Source organism: Cryptomeria japonica, chromosome 10 (assembly GCF_030272615.1).
Source record: "Cryptomeria japonica chromosome 10, Sugi_1.0, whole genome shotgun sequence".
NCBI lineage: Eukaryota > Viridiplantae > Streptophyta > Pinopsida > Cupressales > Cupressaceae > Cryptomeria > Cryptomeria japonica.
Genome location: NC_081414.1, coordinates 916,183,874 through 916,203,094, shown reverse-complemented (window position 1 = coordinate 916,203,094; position 19,221 = coordinate 916,183,874).

The following is a 19,221-nucleotide window of genomic DNA, read 5'->3' as shown; positions in this document are numbered from 1 at the left end:
TTGTTTTCAACTTACATAAGCTTTCTGTCATTCCACCATTAGTTTATCTCTAAATCTACAGAGAAGCATGCAACTTTCTAGCGTTTCCAATGGTGGCCCACACATCTGGATTAATAATATTACAAATATAGCTAGTTTTTGTGCACTGAATGATTAAAACTGCGTGCAAACCCCCAGCATTTACTAAGAAATCTATCTATATATTCTTTATCAACGTTTCTATCTGCCAGCGAATGATTTTTCAAAATAATACATTATTATTTGAATGTCATGAGCCATCTTATCTGAATGTCAAATTTAAAACAATTCAAAACAATTTTGTTTCTACACAGAAAAAATTCCATCTATTACTACATCTAGATGTAGTAATCTATAGATTAATAATAAGTTTTTAAAATAAATCTTCATATAAAAATAAAATGTGGAACCCATCCAAATTGAGTAGAATAATCCAAAGTAGTTAACTCTTAAAATATTGATCAATCGTCCAAGGGGTTGAATTTAACTGGTTAAAACACTGGGTTCTCACTGTGGAGACCCAAGTTCAATTCCCAATAAGGACATCTAAAAGTGGAATTCTTGGCCTTCCATAGAATGGGGAAGGTCTTGGGTCAAATCTAATCAAACATAATAATAATAATAATTCAAAATATTGATCAATCTATAGAAATCTCAACACTAAGTTAATATGGAATCCCCCCTTTTCTCAATTTATTTATGGTAGTTAAATTGTTCTTCAATAAGATTGTAGATCTTTATTTTGAAATAATAAGTATTATACTTTTTCAATCTTGATTATAGTGATATCAAATCATAAGGGTATGAGGACGCAGGTCATCCCTTCCATAACATCGATACCAGCAATGTGATGGATTGATGTAAAAAATGTTTTTAAACTATTCAATGCGTAAGGTTGTTTTAATGTAGTTGGCAAAGAGATTCATAGTGTGTCAATATGTAGAGTTTGGAGTGTCCGCTTTTTCCTACACTTGCAAAACTATGATGATTTAAATAAGTGGATATTCTACTATACAAAAGACAAATAGCAATAAAAGAAGAAGCATATTTGCCACAACAAATTTGTTGTCCATGTGCTACAACCTAAACAAATATTCAAATGAAAAAATTGAAAGAGGATTGAACAAGTTCATTGTCATAAATGAGACAAAGCCACTAGCTTGAATGTTGGAAATAGATACTTTGTTGTGTGTAGCACAATTTCAAATCTGATTCATGTAAAATATTTGAAAGGAGTGGCTCCCATATAGAGCAACACTACTCTTCTATTAATCATGTTTATTAAGCAAACATTTGAATGTTATCTAAAGGATTTCGATACTAAATATTAAATTTGTATTTCGTTATTTTTTTCTATTTATTTTTACGACAATAAATAACAAAAAATAAAAGAGGTATTATTTTTACTTAATGATTTTAAATATACAAATTAAAGTAAGAAGAATCAAATAAATAAATCTATAGAGAAGAGTTGTGCAATTTTTAAATTCGAAATGTGTGACAATGGTTGATAAAACCATATCTCGAAAGAAAAAATGGATATAATGTTATAGGGAACTTAAAATTACTCTCATTTTGAATGATTTGTGGTTTAATATATGTGATGGAGACAATCAACCCATAAATCCAGTAAAAGATAAAGAAAAGGGAGCATGTCTATATAACCTTGGCTTTGATAAGGAAGAGCCACATTGTCTTAGATTAACACTTCTTCTTATTGCATGTGATTAGGATTGGTTGAATGCATGTACAATGGACTAGGCTTAGAAAGAAGGGTAAATTGAACGAGATGGATTGAATATAAAAAATATAGAACAAAATTATAGAAGTAACACATCTAAAAAATGAAATACAAAGAACCTCGTACTAAATCTGGTGTTGATTGTTCTAAACTAAAGTGTTTCTTGTGCTTCTATCCTAAAGGTTGTTCTATTATAATATGGTGTTGAAAGATCCTACTGGGTTGTTTTCCTCAAAATTTCAAGAAAAAGTGTCCACACACAAGTACCTAGATCTAGTGTCTAAGGGATTTTTGTTCGAAGTGTTTGTCACTATCTACTTTGCTTGTATGTATCACAATCTCAAAATTGCATCTATACACACAAAAGAGAGGAACAGGTTGTTTGTATAGGGGCTTTCCTAATTAAAACCCCATGTTAGTGTTTCCACTTCCACAATATAAATAATAATGATGAAAAACCATTGCATGCTCCCTCATGTGCAGAGGCAAATAAACAACACAAATTGAAATGGTTACCTTAGGCATGAAAAAATTGCTTGACTCTCATGCAAGGTGATGTTAACTTACCCACATTTAGTCTTGCAAAAGATTAGTACAACATGATAATAATGATAAATCATAAATAATGAATGATGCTTGATAGCATATTACTATGTGCTTGACAATGCCTTTAGACTTCTTAATTTGATTACTCTTGAATTATTAGGATATGAGAGAGATATTCTTATAAATTCCTTGCAAATGAGAAAAGGAATTTCTTTTATATGCAACTGACACCTTTTCACAAGATTTTTTTAGAAGATCTCAATGACTAGATTATATCTATTAAGAGCCCAAAGCTAACATCTAAACTTTTGAATTTGGGGCTAAATTGGGGGGACACTAGTGCTAGGTGCTAGTGTCTATCCTTTTTTGGCAATTCAAAGGTCCAAATTGAGAGGATATTAGTGTTGGGTGCTAGTATCCTACCTAATATGATAGTTCAAAGGGATAGATGTTGTATGATGTGTTCATGTTTGCTAATTTGGACTTGAGATAGGCACATTTTCATATGATCAATCACAAGTACATATATGAATGCTAAAAAACACATGAAATTGTGAGAAGTGCATACTTTTTTATGCTACAATTTGAGTTTCTTGTAAAAATAAAATTTAAACCCTATTAGTAAATCTACACTAAATTAATTTCTAATGTTTTATGGGGATGAAACAAAAGTATTCCCTAGTTAATTTGATCATTCTAAATGTAATGGAACAACCAATTTATTTTCTAAAGGACTCCTACGATGAGTGATATAAGAAAAGATCCCTTTTGCATAATTATAAACCCTAGGTGAAAAAAGCTAAAACACTACTTTAGATTGAATCAATTTTTAGCTATAGTACCCTATTCTATAACCACGTTTAATTTAATAAATAATAATTTAATACTAAGCTGCCCTAAGATCAAAACAACTTGAGATGATACTAACTCAATTGTAAAGAATCTAAGAATAACATTATTTAAATATTAGTACTCAAGAGTACATGTAAAACAAAGAAATGGACTACAATATATAGACTCTAGACATATGCAAGTGAGGATGATAAGTGATCTAGAGGAGAGTAGAAAAATAGAGGATTGGCTCAATTATAGGAGCAAATGTTTCAAGTGAATTTCACTTTGATAAGGGAGATTTGACACATAACTATTGTCAATTGAGAAGATAAATGGAGTAGAGATAGCGTATACTAAAAATAGAAACATTCTTATTGTAGGATCCAAGATCAATTGTAAAAAAATCCTAAGAAGAAATAATATTTGCAAGATATAAAAGGAATATGCAAAAAAATATTGTGCATGTTGAATTTTACATTATCAAATATAGGATTATTGTAAGGGAGTTAAGTAGTAGAACAACTTCCTACACTAACCTTGAGAGGAGGGTAATGCAAAAACTTTTATAGATCATTACAACAATTACAAAAGTAATCATAAATAGCATGCATACCACAACACAATGATTTACATGGGGAAAACCCTTTTGGGATAAAAACCCTACACTCCAAAAGCCACCCAATATATTATTCGGGAATCAATAACAAATTACAATATACTTGCAGAGAAAAGCTTATCACAGGAGTATCACCAACCAAAGATTTAGAGGTAACTCAATAGCTATATGACTCTTACACCCAACCTCTATCTCACACACCTCATATATAGGAGATACAATACATGAAACCATCAAACGATTTTACAAAACCATGGGCTAAAACCACCCAATAAAGTGGAACCAACCTTATCTCCAACCTAGATGCCTATGATGTGTCAAAACACATGTCAACTAGTGTAACTCTCTTTTACAATTCATTAATCTGTTTGATGCATTTTTATATTTCCTATTTTAGGAGACCAAACTTCAGAAGGCCATAACTTCTAAATTGGGTATCTGATTGATGAACTGTTTGAAGCGTCAGAAAGATCGCGATGTGCTCTGTCACCTCATAATCATCTATGCTGGTTGCACCCACTTTTCAGGCCGTTTTGGAGCCTCTAAAGTCCTCCAAATGAAATTTCAAACATTTATCGCAACTTCAAAAAACATAAACTTTTTAAATATCTTCAAATCTAGTTATGATCTTGCAAAAAAAGTTTGTCAGCATGCTTATCTAGCCAATTTGAAGCTTTGGGGAAAATTTAAAACCAATTTGTGCTCAAACATAAGCTTACTATAAATAGTAACCTTATGTAAATGCAAGGTTGTGACACAATTATAGTCATTTTTTCAACCACTTAGGTAACTATTAAATGCTCATCAATAATTAAACTAACACAACAATGTTAAGTAGATACAAGCTAACACTTCAAAACATAAACCCAATTAAAACCCATTGATCCAAAGAGGACCTAAAGATGATTTAAAACATCTATCAAACTAGCTCACTTTTCATTGAATCAACTTAGTCTATTATCTCCTGATATTGATCAATCAATTTTGATGCTTTTATGCACCCTCTTCATGCCCTATCATTTGCTTCACATCCCTCTATGAGAAAAACTTGATATTTGTATACATGTAGTGCCTTATACAAATACCTCACATGGTCTAAAGATCCATTATGTATATCCATATTACTATGTAACATGATCATGCTAAAATTTATCATCTATCAACATGCTTTTGATCATCTATACCACATGCAATATGATCAAAGTTTAAAAGATCATTCCAAGTCTTTATTGTCTTAGCTACTGAAACATCATTGTCTTGGCTACCAAAGGCCTTCCTCTTTCATCATCCTAGCCACCGATTTTTTTGAGTATCTTGGCTACCATATTCCAAACTACAATTAACACTATTCTAGCAATCTATTGTACTTGTAACCCTTAGGCGCACACTAAATCAATGAATAACTACTTGACCATATATTAGCTTACACCAATTTTAATCTATTTATTTGACATAAACAACACCTATGAAAGTTTTTAAACCACTAAATGGTTGATAAAGGATCTAATTTTCTCCCATTATTCAAGAGGTAGAAGAAAAATAACATAGCTTGCCTAGAACTACTCCTCCTTAGTGCTGAATGAAAAGACTAAAATTGAACACATCACACCAACTTGGAATTGAAAATACAACACTATACCAAACAATGTGCCCAATATCCAAGGAAGAAGATGATTGGAGAAGAGAATATTCCTCAACCTCTCATGGGTTCTACAACCTCCATTACATCTTGTAAACTTTTAAATCTTCATTTTGTTCAATTTACTCATAATTTGTTCTCAGTTCATGTAAAACGTAAAAAATAAAGTTGTTCATAAAATATATATCTCACCGTTATAAAATGTGTCTTTTGAATTTTCCAACCCACATTTATTGACTTAACAATGAAAAAACATTCTTGACAACAATTTGTAAACTTTGAGATATATAATTTGATGTCCTCCATGAGATTGCAAATGTCTACAATGATTAGAGATAATAATTAATGATTTTCTTTTTAGCAGATTATTTCATCAATATTCACTCACATAATTTATCACACATTTATTTACCTTCGATTTCTTCAAAACCTAGATATGGCTTCAACTTTCCTTCTCTATTTGTCAACCTTTCTCTAATACTAGTGAAGGATCCAAGAACAATACACATAATGATAAGGATTTACATTTGTAAGTTATATAAAAGTAACATGCAAAAAATATAATATGTAGGTTGAATTCGTGTTGTCAAATGAGCTTATAAAACCATATTTTTCAACTTTTCAATCATTCATATAAATATGAAATAATGGCAATAACAAAAAACTACCCAAACACAAATAATTAAACTAATATAACAAAATTAATTAACTAAAAACTAACATTTTGAACCATGAACTTAAGAATCGTATCTTGATTTCAAAAGCATAATCCATTCCAACCCATGCATTCATATAATTTTTGTAACCAACTGGCTCTTGAAGCAGTGTATTTCAATAATTTATCATTTGAACCAATTTTGAGAGATTCGGAAAGAGACATGCCCAAAGGCTTTTTCCTTGTTGACATTGCAATTGCCAATAATATCTTCCACAAGGTTTATGACATCTTTCATATCCATCCTATTAGATGCTTGTGATACATTGGCTATTGGAACGACTCCTCACAAGGGTGAAAGTTATGGGCCTTCTAAAGGATCATTGTGCAACCAAATCCTATGCCATGAACAAACTCTGCACCTTGATTTCCCACCCAAAACAAAATCTATTCACTTAATTATTGAGTTTGAAGATCTTAATAGATTTTTCAATGGATTGCTCTATTATTGAATTTAGAAGTATCACTATGCAACCCAATTCTATGCCACAAACAAACTATGTACCTTAATGTCTCACCTAAAACAAACTCTATTATTTTTTGATTTTGGAGAGCTTAAAGAATTTGTTGATGAATTGTTCTATCATTGAATTTAGAAGGATCACCATACAACCCAATTTGACGCCACAAACAAACTCTGCACCTTAATCTACCAACAAGAACAAACTCTATTCATTAAATTGTTAGGCTTGGAAAGCTTAATACATATGTTGATGGATTGCTACATCATTGAATCCAGAAGGATCACCATGCAACCTAATTATCTACCACAAACAAATTTCGCACCTTAATCTCCCACCCAGAACAAACTCTGTTCATTTAATTGTTGAGTTTGGAGAGTTGAATAGATTTGTTGATGAATCACTCTATCATTGAAAAACCAATTTCTTATCAATCTATCTTTGATTTGAGTGTGGCTTATTTCTAAAAATCACTACATCGTTAAATCTACCATCATTTTGTAGACTAAACCTTAAGGCAATGACCCACTTATCTCCCGACGAACTTTGTCCTCTCTAAGCTTAGTAATTTGCTCTAATTTTCTTCTCTAGCTCTCCACCTTGATGATGAATCATAGAGTATGATTCAAAATGTTAATGAAGAAAAAAGAACACACAATCAAAACCAGAAGTTCAAATCACAACGTTGAGCTCTCAATGGTTGAAATATTAAAACTTACAAGAAAAATTGACAACAAATGGCGCTCAAATCACAAAGTTGAGCTCTCAATGATCAAAATATTAAGACCTACAAGAAAAGTCATCAACAAATGGCACAAAATAATATATATATTTTAAAAAAAATTTCAAAGCATAATGCCAGCTTGTCGGCCAAAATACAGGGGAAAACCTTGGACTGGCTTAAAAAACACACTAAAGTACACTAAGCTGACAGAGCTTAGGTGGCTGGGCCCACAACAGTACTTTCCTATTCCTTTGTCAGTAACGTGTGAAAAGGTTTTATTCACCGTTTCCATTATACCCTTGCCATCTAATGTCTTTAGCTGGACGAAAGAGTATGCAACCTATTTTACTTTATGAGAAAAAGAAGATAGAAAGGGGATATAAATAATACCCTTTAGACCAGAAATTTCTTATATTTGATAGCCTTTAAAATCTGTATTTAAACTATTCATTTGTTTTATTAGTTTGATTTAGTTTAGTTTTGTAGGATAAAAATATATTTTAAAATTATTTGATAGGATTAATTTAATATAATAGTAAGATTAAAATTTATATATTTTATGTTTTAATTATAATAATTAAAAATTAATTTTATTTGGTTCATATAAAATTATTTTTATAGAATGTTTTTTTTAAAAAAAAAATAAAAATGAAGAAATGTATTTTTTTTTTTAAGAAATATTTAGCTGTATTTCTATTATTTACACATTATTTACTATATTATATTTTAAATCTATAAATTATTAATTTGTAATTAAAAATTGTATAATTTTAGAAATTTCATAATTTTAATAATATAAAGCATTTTAACATTACATAATATATTTGATAATTTTATGGTTGATAATTATGAATATAATTATTAATTTTTATTAAAAATATTAAATATATAGATAAGATATCTTAGTATAATCAAATTTATTATTTTAATAAATATTTAATATTGAAGAATTAACATAATAAATTTGACCAAATATAAAATATTCGACCATTAAAATAATAAATTTGATAATGTAATGATTAAATATTTTAAATCACCTTGATGATCAATCACCAAATGTATGAGAGATATTAGAGTAAGAGTGATCACTCCACATGTTAAGGTAAAAATTAATGCACAACTAAATCTAAATGCAATAATACATAACCTTATGACTAATATTTAAGAAAAATAGATATTTTAAATGTTTCTATTTAACTAAAGAATTTCGTTTATATTAAAAATTTATAAATTATTTAATTATTTCTATATTTTATTTTTATGATGTATTATTTAAAAATATTATAAATTGCATATATTTTATTCGAATTTTGTAGGTATGTCTCATCCAAAATTATATGACCATATTAAATTAATCATATTCAATTGACCTAGCAAGTAGATGTATTTATTCTAATGGATGCAACTTCCTACCCAACATATGTAAATGTTATGATATAACTTGTAGCCCAATCTAAGACTCTTAAAATTTGTTAGCATTAAAAAAAAAATAGTGTTTAATGTTCTTTATTCATATTATATTTGATATTAATTAGTGAATTGTGAATTCCATGGGCTATTGCCTACAAATGTAATACTCTTTATGGGTAAAATTGACATGGAATAAGTTGTTCATAGTGAAATTATAAATTTGGCATGTTAAAAAGCTATGTAAAAAAACACATAAAAGTGAACGTATAAAAAGAGGTTATAGAATTTTTATTTTTTTTTGTATTAAAAATCGAGAGATCAAAATATAGAGAGTATATATAAAAAAACCATGGGAGGCAGAGCCTCAACCATCAAGCAGTAAGGTCAGAGACACTAACCGACCGAACATATATAGTCATCCATCTACCAAAAAGAGTCACGAAGGAAAGTATTTAGCATTATACAGTATTCGAGAAAACAAACTAGGAACACACTAATTGTTACAGCAGCATACTAGGCATCTATTGGAGAATCTCATCCTGCTTTTCCAACCACGTGGTCCAGCCTTGTGGACCTCCCATCCACACCACCTTCATCTGATCCAGGATCTGAGTAAACATCTTGAGCTTGTCAAAGTAGGGACCTCTGTTATCCTTGAGTTCCTTGATCAGCTTCTTTAGTGCAACATCGAAGGCAGTCTGATTTTCCGCAATCCTAGCCCATTCAAATTCATCTTTCATCTCATAAATGAACATAGTTGCATGGCCATCCCTGAGGAAAAGCAACAAATTTTCCCTCTCGACATTCATCAAGAAACATATCTGCACAACAATTTTAGAATGTACGAGTTTTCTAAAAAACCCAGTAAGAGATCCATCATTGCCTTGGAACTTTTCCTCATTTCAAAATTTCCAAATAAACCAAAGTATGAAAGAAGAAAGAATTTTCCATAATAGGTTAGCATCCTTCTTAAGCCCACAAATGAAACCGGTAATAATATCAAGAGTACATACATGTTCAGTAAGGGAGATTCCAAACATCAACCAGACCTCTCTAGCAAAAATGCAGTCGATAAAAATGTGTCGTGTAGTCTCAGGCTTCCTACAAATAGAGAATAAGTCGTAAGCAGTCGAGTTATTCCTAATAGGCAGTCTATCTAGCATGAGTTGCCAAAAGTTTCTCAAAAGTTTTCTTAGGGGGGATGGGAGACTTCCATAGTTTCTCAAAAGTTTTCTGCCAAGCAGAGGTATTAGAGTCAACATACCAAAGGGAGTTAATGTGATCGACCACCGAGGTGTCGTAGTTGAGCAATTTGTAAATAGACTTGGCTTTGATCTTGGAGAGGAGGGAACCATCCTTCTAAAGGAATGAGAGGTATCTGTGAGCGTCTACATCAGTGTTCCTGGGAAGATTGAGACAAGCACAGACATTTTTAACCATATTGTAGGTTCTCTTATGTGAGGCAGGGAGGCCATACTCATTACTAAGATCCTCCTAGCTAATGAGTATCATGTTCCAATATGTCCATAAAATACTTAATGCCCTTATTATACCAGCACCTAGCAGAGCATCCTTGGGTTAAGGCAAGGGGTTTAGAATTATGGTAGAGATTCTACCATATTGATCTCTCCCCATGCATAATGATATTACAGTCAATGCTAGAGTTGACAATAAGTTTACGCACATGCTCCCAAGCTTTCTAGATGGACTTAAACACTCAAGTTCCTTGGATAGACACAGAGAAACCACCTGCTACGAGGTTATAGAAATTCATGTTTAATAGATATATAAATACATCATGAATGAATACACCTTTTAACCATATTTTAAAATTGTTAAATTTTATTTTGATATGAAAGAAAAGAGACAATAATAAAAATCATATATATTTTACATTTAAGAAAACTTTCACAATTTTGATTCCAGATTTCTCTTTCGTAGTTATGAGGATGATGATTGTGGACTTGATCTAGGATAAAATAGATGGAATATATAATGATAAACTTAGTGTGTAGGAATTAATTCATATATTATTGATAATAGATGGATACATCAAGTGCATATGAACATGTGACATAAAAGTAGGGTGTTAATATGTATGAAATCGTATGCAAATAAAAATGAGGTAAAATCTATGTAAATGTTTGACTCTATATTAGATATATTAGAGTATTGGCATTGTCATCATACATATGACGTTGTCCAAAAATAAGCATAAAATAAAATGAAAAAAATGATTTTTTTTCATCCTTATTATTATATAGAAAAATAAAACTACTGAAATAATTAAAGATAAAGATAAATTTTTCAAATGACAATAAATTTAACATATATCTTTCATCTAAATTATTAGCCTTATAAATTAAATAAAAATTTAACTCAAGCTATACATATACTTACTTAAAGACATTAAAAGACATTAATTCAAATCAATTAAAATTTAAACTTTACAATTACATATATTGAAAACATGAAAACATTAGATTAAATAAATAAAACTATTGAAATAATTAATGATAAAGATAATTTTTTTCAAATAAATTTAATATATATCTTTCATCTAAATTATTAGCCTTATAAATTAAATAAAAATTTAACGCTATACATATGCTTAAAGACATTAAAAGCCATTAATTCAAATCAATTAAAATTTGAACTTTACAATTACAAATATTGAAAACATGAAAACATTAGATTAAAAAAATGATTAATAAAATTAAATTTTATAATTTAAAATTAATTGTTAATATATTAAATAAATATAATATAATTAAAAATATAAATAAAATAAAATAATCATTATAATAAAATATATTTTTCAAAAATCCAAGGGGTTGAGCTTAATTGGTTAAAACAATAGATTTTCATTGTGGAGACCCAAGTTCAATTCCCAATAGAGACATCTAAAGTGGAACTCTAAGTTGTGACTCTTGGCCTTCCATAGGATGGGAAAGGTCTTGGAGTCAATCTAATCAAATGAAACGACAGTGCGATTGATTAACACGTCGCTATCACGCTATACGACCGGAAAACAGGAAAGGTACTGAAGGGACGTGGTGGGCCCGGCAACTTAAGTTCTGTGAGCTTAGTGTGTGCCGTTTAAGGCTCGCGGAAAACCTCTTTTCTTATGCATACGTCACATTTCCCATTCCATTTTTTTGATGTCGTCGTAATTGATTTTTTATTGCGAACGAGAAACGATGGAAAAGGGAAAGCCGTGACGAATCAGAAAACGAAATAAAAAAGTTGATAAACAATAATTGTGTATATCTTACGTCATGCAATACGTCAGACTGATAAAGATATCTTAGAAACGACAACCACCCAAGTGTAAAACATACAATCTTTTTTCCTACGAACACACACAGCCCCAGGAATTAGGTTGCAAAAAACGGACAGCTTTAAAATTGTTTGCAGATATACAGGCTTGAAGTGAATGCATTTATTGTAATTCTGTACGTCATAATAATATTAAGAAAACACAATTAGTCAAGGAACAACACGTGTGCATTTTATAGGTGAAATATATTTTTTAAAACAAAATAAGTTCAGACAAGAATGGTCAATTTATCAAATAAATTAGTTAAAACCATTTTTTAAGTTGTTTGTAGTTTCTGGTTCTATTAATGTTTGGATTACATTTTTGATGATGGATCATATTTGAAATGTTTATGGTTAAAATTTTTCTCACAGAAACTACAAACAATATTCGAATTGATTGTGAAAATCTAATAGCATTGATCTTTTAAGTTATATAGTAAAAAAGTTATATTTAAAAAATATTAATATAATGTATATTTAAATATTTTTGGAGTTAATTGTATATATTTGTTTTTGAAAATACAACTTATGATCAAGTGGGTTGATCAATCTATAATATGATGTTGTGTATGATGTATTTGCATGTATTCACATGAAGGTACATACATTCACAAACCTAAAATAATTGAACAATATAAATGTATAACATTAGGTCTAGGGAAAGAAAAACAAATAAAAAGAGGTATGTGTGTGATTTGATGGGACTCATCTATTGATTAGCTATAGACTTGTGATGTTGCCTCCTAAATCGCCCTGTCAAAATTTTATTACCCACGTCCCTCCCTCTCAACATCACAATCACACTGCTGCTTTTTAATAAAAATATCGCAATCACACTGTCAAAAATGTTTCACAATTATTACTTTGCATGATCATCCTCACATTATAAGTACCTTCATGCCACTTAGTTGAAGCCTTGGTGTTTTGATATGACATTGGTTATGATGGCGTCTAATAGAAGAGCCAATGATATCAAAAGATGTTAAAAAACTATTGTGATAACCCAAAAAACAAAAAAATATAAACTAGAATATAATACTATATGAAAAATAAGACTTGATTTTTTTATAATTATATTTATATTTTTTATATTAAAACAATACAATAACTTAATTTTTTTCATTTGCAATTTTTTTCACATATATTTTTCAATGTCATGCTTAGGGAAGATGAAACTATATTATCCCTTTATCTAGAGATTCAATTAGAAATTGAAATTATAGCAGAAAGGTTTTGCCGTAGTATCATCTATAAATGACAAATTAGACATGATTGTTAAATAAATAGCTTCTTTTGGTTGTCCAAGTATGATGTCATCGATTACGTCATAACAACCAAGTATGATGTCATCGCTTACGTCATACGTAATCGGTAGTGTTTACTTTATTTTTAAAGTCAAAGAAACGTATGAATGATGGCATGGGCGTTTGTGTGGTTTTTTTAATATTGATATGATTGTTGGCGGAAACCAAGGATATGGTGGAACATATTCATGTACACACAATGTGAGTTTGAAATGAGCTTTATGAAAGGTACATTCTTACGAGCACTTTATCAAAAAAATAAAAAATAAAAATTAATGTGAAAAAAATTGAAAATATAATTATATTAAGGATAGTTATATTGAGATTTTTGGGTTAGTTCAATTCGTTGTGACTATTGTTTTAGGTAGTTCAGATCATGGGTTCAGTTTTTTATTTGGTTTGCGTTGTGAATGGGGATTCATTGCACATTGGTTAAGAGGTTGTAGGAGGGCTTGCCCTACAAAGAACTAAGCTCCAAGTCATTGGGACTCTTGATTTTTCTCGGTAATAAAAAAGAATAACTATATTGTAAAAATTATATCACAGTAAAAATTATATCATAGTAAAAATTAATAGTGAACACAATACATTATTTATAAATTGTTAAACAATAAACTAATTAGACAAAAATAATGCTACACAAGTTTTTGAAGTAATATAAAATATCCAGTAATCAATACTAAAATTTATATTAGAGTGATAGAGAGTAGACAAAGTCTATGGTCTAGTCTAGTTGTCTTTAAGTTGTAGTTTGCTAAGCGATTAATACAAATTGGTATTCTTAGTAAAACAGAAGAAGATAGAAGCTCTACAATTGCAATTTTGAGAGGTTTTTAAGGTGTAGTTTGCTAAGCGATTAATACAAATTGGTATTCTTAGTAAAACAGAAGAAGATAGAAGCTCTACAATTGCAATTTTGAGAGGTTTGATGTTAGAAAGTAATGTTTGACATTTCTATTTTTAGATGAATAAAGGACAATCTAATGAAATGATTTAGAGATGAGATCGTAAGAGTTTTGTTAACCCTTGATAACAAAAATTTCGTAATGAGTTTCATAGGCAAGATAGCTAGTAGAGAAATTATGATATATTGCCATATGGATTTTGAAGGAGTATAGTACCAAAACAAATGTTTGGTTCTCTCTCTCTCTTTTGTAGAATGATAAACACAAGGGGACCAATTGAAAGAAAGGAAGATGATCACTTATATGCAATAGCTAGTAATAGAGAAGTTTCCAGATTAGAAATTGGGCTTATCCAAAAGCCATTTGATTTTCAAAGAGAATTACTAATCTTAAACCATTTGGTGATAAAAGAGCACCTCCATTTATAATTCAATCTCTCATCTCTAGTAAATAATAGAAGTAACCTCATTTATAAACTCTCTCTAGAAAATGGACATTGTTGTATGTAGTAGGCCATCATTAATCTTTGAAAAAATTGCATCTTATATAGGTGAGAAGCTTAATTTATAATTGAGGAGAGATATAATAAAATATATCTAGTATTATTTAACCTAACTTATTAATATAATTAGAACAAATAAATTAATCTAAGTAAACTAAATTTAAAGATAAATAACAAAATATTAAATAAGACTTTAAAAAATTAAATATAATATTTGAGTCAATTCCATAACTATGGAATAGTTTTATGTCATGTAGTTTTTGTAGAACACAAAATGCCACTAAGAGGGGGGTGAATCAATGGTTATCAATATTTTCAGCCTTTGAAACTTGACTATGTGTACCAGTTAGTAGTTCAAACACTAAGTGAATATACCGGTTGGACAAGGAAGAGATTAAGATGCAAGCACACACAAAGACACATCACATAACACCAAATATACGAGGAAAACCCAATGTGGGAAAAACCTCGGTGAGAAAAGTTGCTAGAGTGTTTTGCTCCAATCCAGTCTCACAATGAAACAATAGTTTACAAAGTTTAGGGCACCAACCCAAGGAGCAACAACCCCTAATGATTTATGGGCACCAACCTAAAGGAGCACCAACCCAGGTATTCTATTCTGAGCACCAACTCAAGGAGCACCAACCCCTAATCTATTCTGAGCACCAACCCAAAGGAGCACCAACCCCTGCACTGAGAACCCACTTTGTGATTACAATGAATGTTATCAAATCAATGCAATAGTAATAAACTTGTTACAAATGAGCTTTGTAACTCTCACAAATATCTCTATCTAATGCTCTATGTTCTTTGCATCAACTATGTCGGATCTCCCTTCACTCTCCCTCTGACTTATCGGTAGAATCCTCACTCTGTCGGATTATCTCTTCATCGCTTCTCTACTTCAGTCCTACTGGTTCAAACATTGTCGATTTAACTCTTCTTTATTTCTCTACTTCTCATCACTGTCTGTTTTGTTCACTCTCTTTAACCCCTTACCGGTCAGCCTCTGCCTTTCCTGACCTCCTCTGATCCTCACTCTGCACTCATTCACTTTCTGATGCCTTCTTACCGGTTCAACCATTGTCGGTTCACTTAATTGTCAACTCTATGAGAGTTCACTGGTTACTCTGTTCCTTACCGATTAAACCCCTCTTACCGGTTCTCCTTCCAACACTCAGTCACTATGATCTTTTGCAGATTACACTTTGACTGATTCCTCTCGCACCCTTATGCTTTGTTCTCCTGCATCTGACATCATCAACTTTGATCTTTGATCTGCATATTTATAATCAAGCTTTCCCGCCAAAATGAAAAACCAAACCTTACATCCTAGGGTTTTCTTCACCAACCCAATACATATCAAATTAGATCGGATCTCATCTTTGAGATGGACAACCTGCAACAAATCAAACAACACCGCCAAATCTCTTCCTTTCAAAACACGTTTACTATATTTAGCAAACCATCAGCCCTGCTTTTGTCAATCACATTAAATGGTCTCATTGTTTCCTACTCAAAATCAGATCTGCAACCTGATGTCCTTCTTCGATCATGATGTCAAGGAATCAGATCTCTGTTCTTCGACCTACTTCAAGCCACAATCCTCTGCACTCAACCCATGTTTTTTGTAGTCTGCATTAATATGGACTTAGTCGACAACAACCTCACCGACACACCAATCATCAACCCAATGCACTTTTGCCACCTAGAGTCCATGCGTTATCACTATCGACATCCACCTCAGTTCATTGTGTCGGTTTAGGATGAGTCACCTACCAAACATACAACCAATATTAACCTACTAGTTCATCTTACCATACCGGTTATACATTAACCTCTTTCTCTTTAATCCATGCCCTTCGCTGTTCGACTGGTTAGGCATATGACTCCATACTCTATGTTTTGCTTGTCCCTTGCTTTCTTACTGGTGGACATGTTTATTGATTGATACAACACCTACCTGCATATTGGATCTGCATTCATTATTCTTCATAGAGTACATATCAGTCAATTATAAACATGCTCTCTAATTCACCAAACTTAATGCGGTTTCAATCACAGACTCATGCCAATGTTATGAACATATGTCCTGAACCACAACATCTAAATCCTCTCCAATCATCTGTACCAGTTTCTTGAGCACCTCTTTGTTCCTGTTTACTGGTTGACAATTCTCCTATCTACATATCGGTAACACCCATGAGAACACCATGCTACCAATATTTCAACTGTCACCAACAGTGGTAACACCAATCTTCATCTGCATCCCGATGTAACTCCATGTCTACAATTCTAAACCTTTCCTCTCTTCTACATTATCCCAAACATCATCTCAAACTATTTGCCAAAGTGGCAAACTCATCACTCCTTATCCTTCTCTTGTTGGTCCGGTTCATATCTTTGGTTTCATATACCAGAGGCTTCCTCATGATTCACTTTGGTCATCTGATATAAGCCTTCAATCACCTGCCTTTAACTTTTTTGACTGTCTTATCCCATAGGGTTAGGATGTATCCCATGCATGTTGTGAGATAAGCTAAGAATTGCCACCAACCGGTAGGAGTAGATAGGCAGTTGCACTCAACCTGCCAATCTCCCAAAGGGGAATGGATCTTTGTTGCTCATTTTACTTCCTGTATTGCTTTTAATACGATTTTTCTGAAATTGAGCAGATACATCATCAACTAGACATATGACCTGGTGGACATCCCATATGTCTTCCTTGCTATCTTGAGGCAGTACAACTTTTGTTAGTCTTCTCTTCATCCGATGGGAGTCCATACCGGTTGCCTGCACATTCTTCATTAGTTCAACCTTGCTGGCTTACAACACATTGCCAATACATTATTCACCGGTTGACATTCCATATCTGTCTCCAATACTTACTCATTGGCTAACAATCTATATCGGTAACAAGCTATATCGGTTGACATCAATGACAACAATTCCGGTTGACATCAATGAGAACACAATGCCAACAATTTTGACTTCTAATATCTAATGCTAATTTCATTCATTGTAAACTTCTATTGTCCAAATTTATTTGAATTATGTTCTTTAGTGGTTGATAGAGACTAAGAATATTTAAAAGGGTAAGTGCATGGAAATGGTATATAAAAAGGGGGTCAAAAGTGTCACTTTTCTTTCTTCTAAATTAGTCAAATCTAAACTTGCATGAATAATTTGAGATTCGTGCACTCAAAATTTACTTGTAGATAGTTATATTATGATTTTTGGGTTATCCATTATGTTTAGAATGTTGTTTTAGGTAGTTTAGATCATGGGTTCAACTTTTGATTTACCTACGGCGTGGATGAAGGTTTGTTGCACATTGATCAAGAGGTCATAGGGGGTTTTCCCTACAAAGAACCGATTCCTCTTGGTAATAAAAAAGGATAACTATATTGTAAAAAATATACCAGAGTAAAAATTATAGTGAGCATAATACATTATTTATAAATTGCTAAATAATGAACTAATTAGATAAAAATAATGTTACACTATTTTTTGAAGTAATATAAAAATATCCATTATTCAACATTAAAATTTAAATTAGAGTGATAGAGAGTAGATAAATCCTAAATCTAGTATGGTTGTCTTTAAGGTGTAGTTTGCTAGGAGATTAATACAAATTGGTATTCCTAGTAAAAAATAAGATAGAAGCTCTACAATTACAACTTTGAGAGGCATGATGTTAAAAAAATGTTCAATTTTTTTATTATTTTAAGATGAATACATGATCATCTAATCAAATGATTTAGAGATGACATTTCTAGATTTAGTAACACACAATAATACAAATTTCCAAGTGAGTTTCATAGGCAAGGTAGTAAAGAAATGATGATAGATTGCCACAAGGATTATGAATGAGTACAAAATCAAAATTAAAGTTTGGTGCCCTCTCTCCTTTTTGTAGAATAAAAAACATAAGGGGACCAATTGAGGGAAAGGAAGGTGACTAATTTTATGAAATAATTAATAATAGCGAAGTTCCCAAGTTAGAAATTGGGCTTATCTAGAAGCATTTGGCTTTCAAAGAGAATTGATAATCTTAAACCATTTGGTGATAAAGGAGAACCTCCATTTATAATTCAACCACTTATCTATAGTAAATAATGGAAGTGACCTCATTTGTAAACTCTCTCTAGAAAATGGACATTGTTGTAGGTAGTAGACTATTAATAATCTTTGAAAAAATTACTTCAAATAGGTGAGAAGCTTAATTTATAGTTGAGGACGAGATATAATCTCTCTCAAATTTTATAAAGCTAACCTATTAATATTGTTGGTCATTGTTGCTACTAGGATATGTTATTGTCATTGATGTCAACATATTCCCGTGATTTATTGCTCTGATGGTTGAAGATTGGTTTATTGGGATCATGGTTTGGTATATGGAGTATTTCTTGTATCATTATATCTTTTTGTATTGGTTCAGTGATTCAGGAGCTTAATTGATCATATCATATGATCTAGTTTACA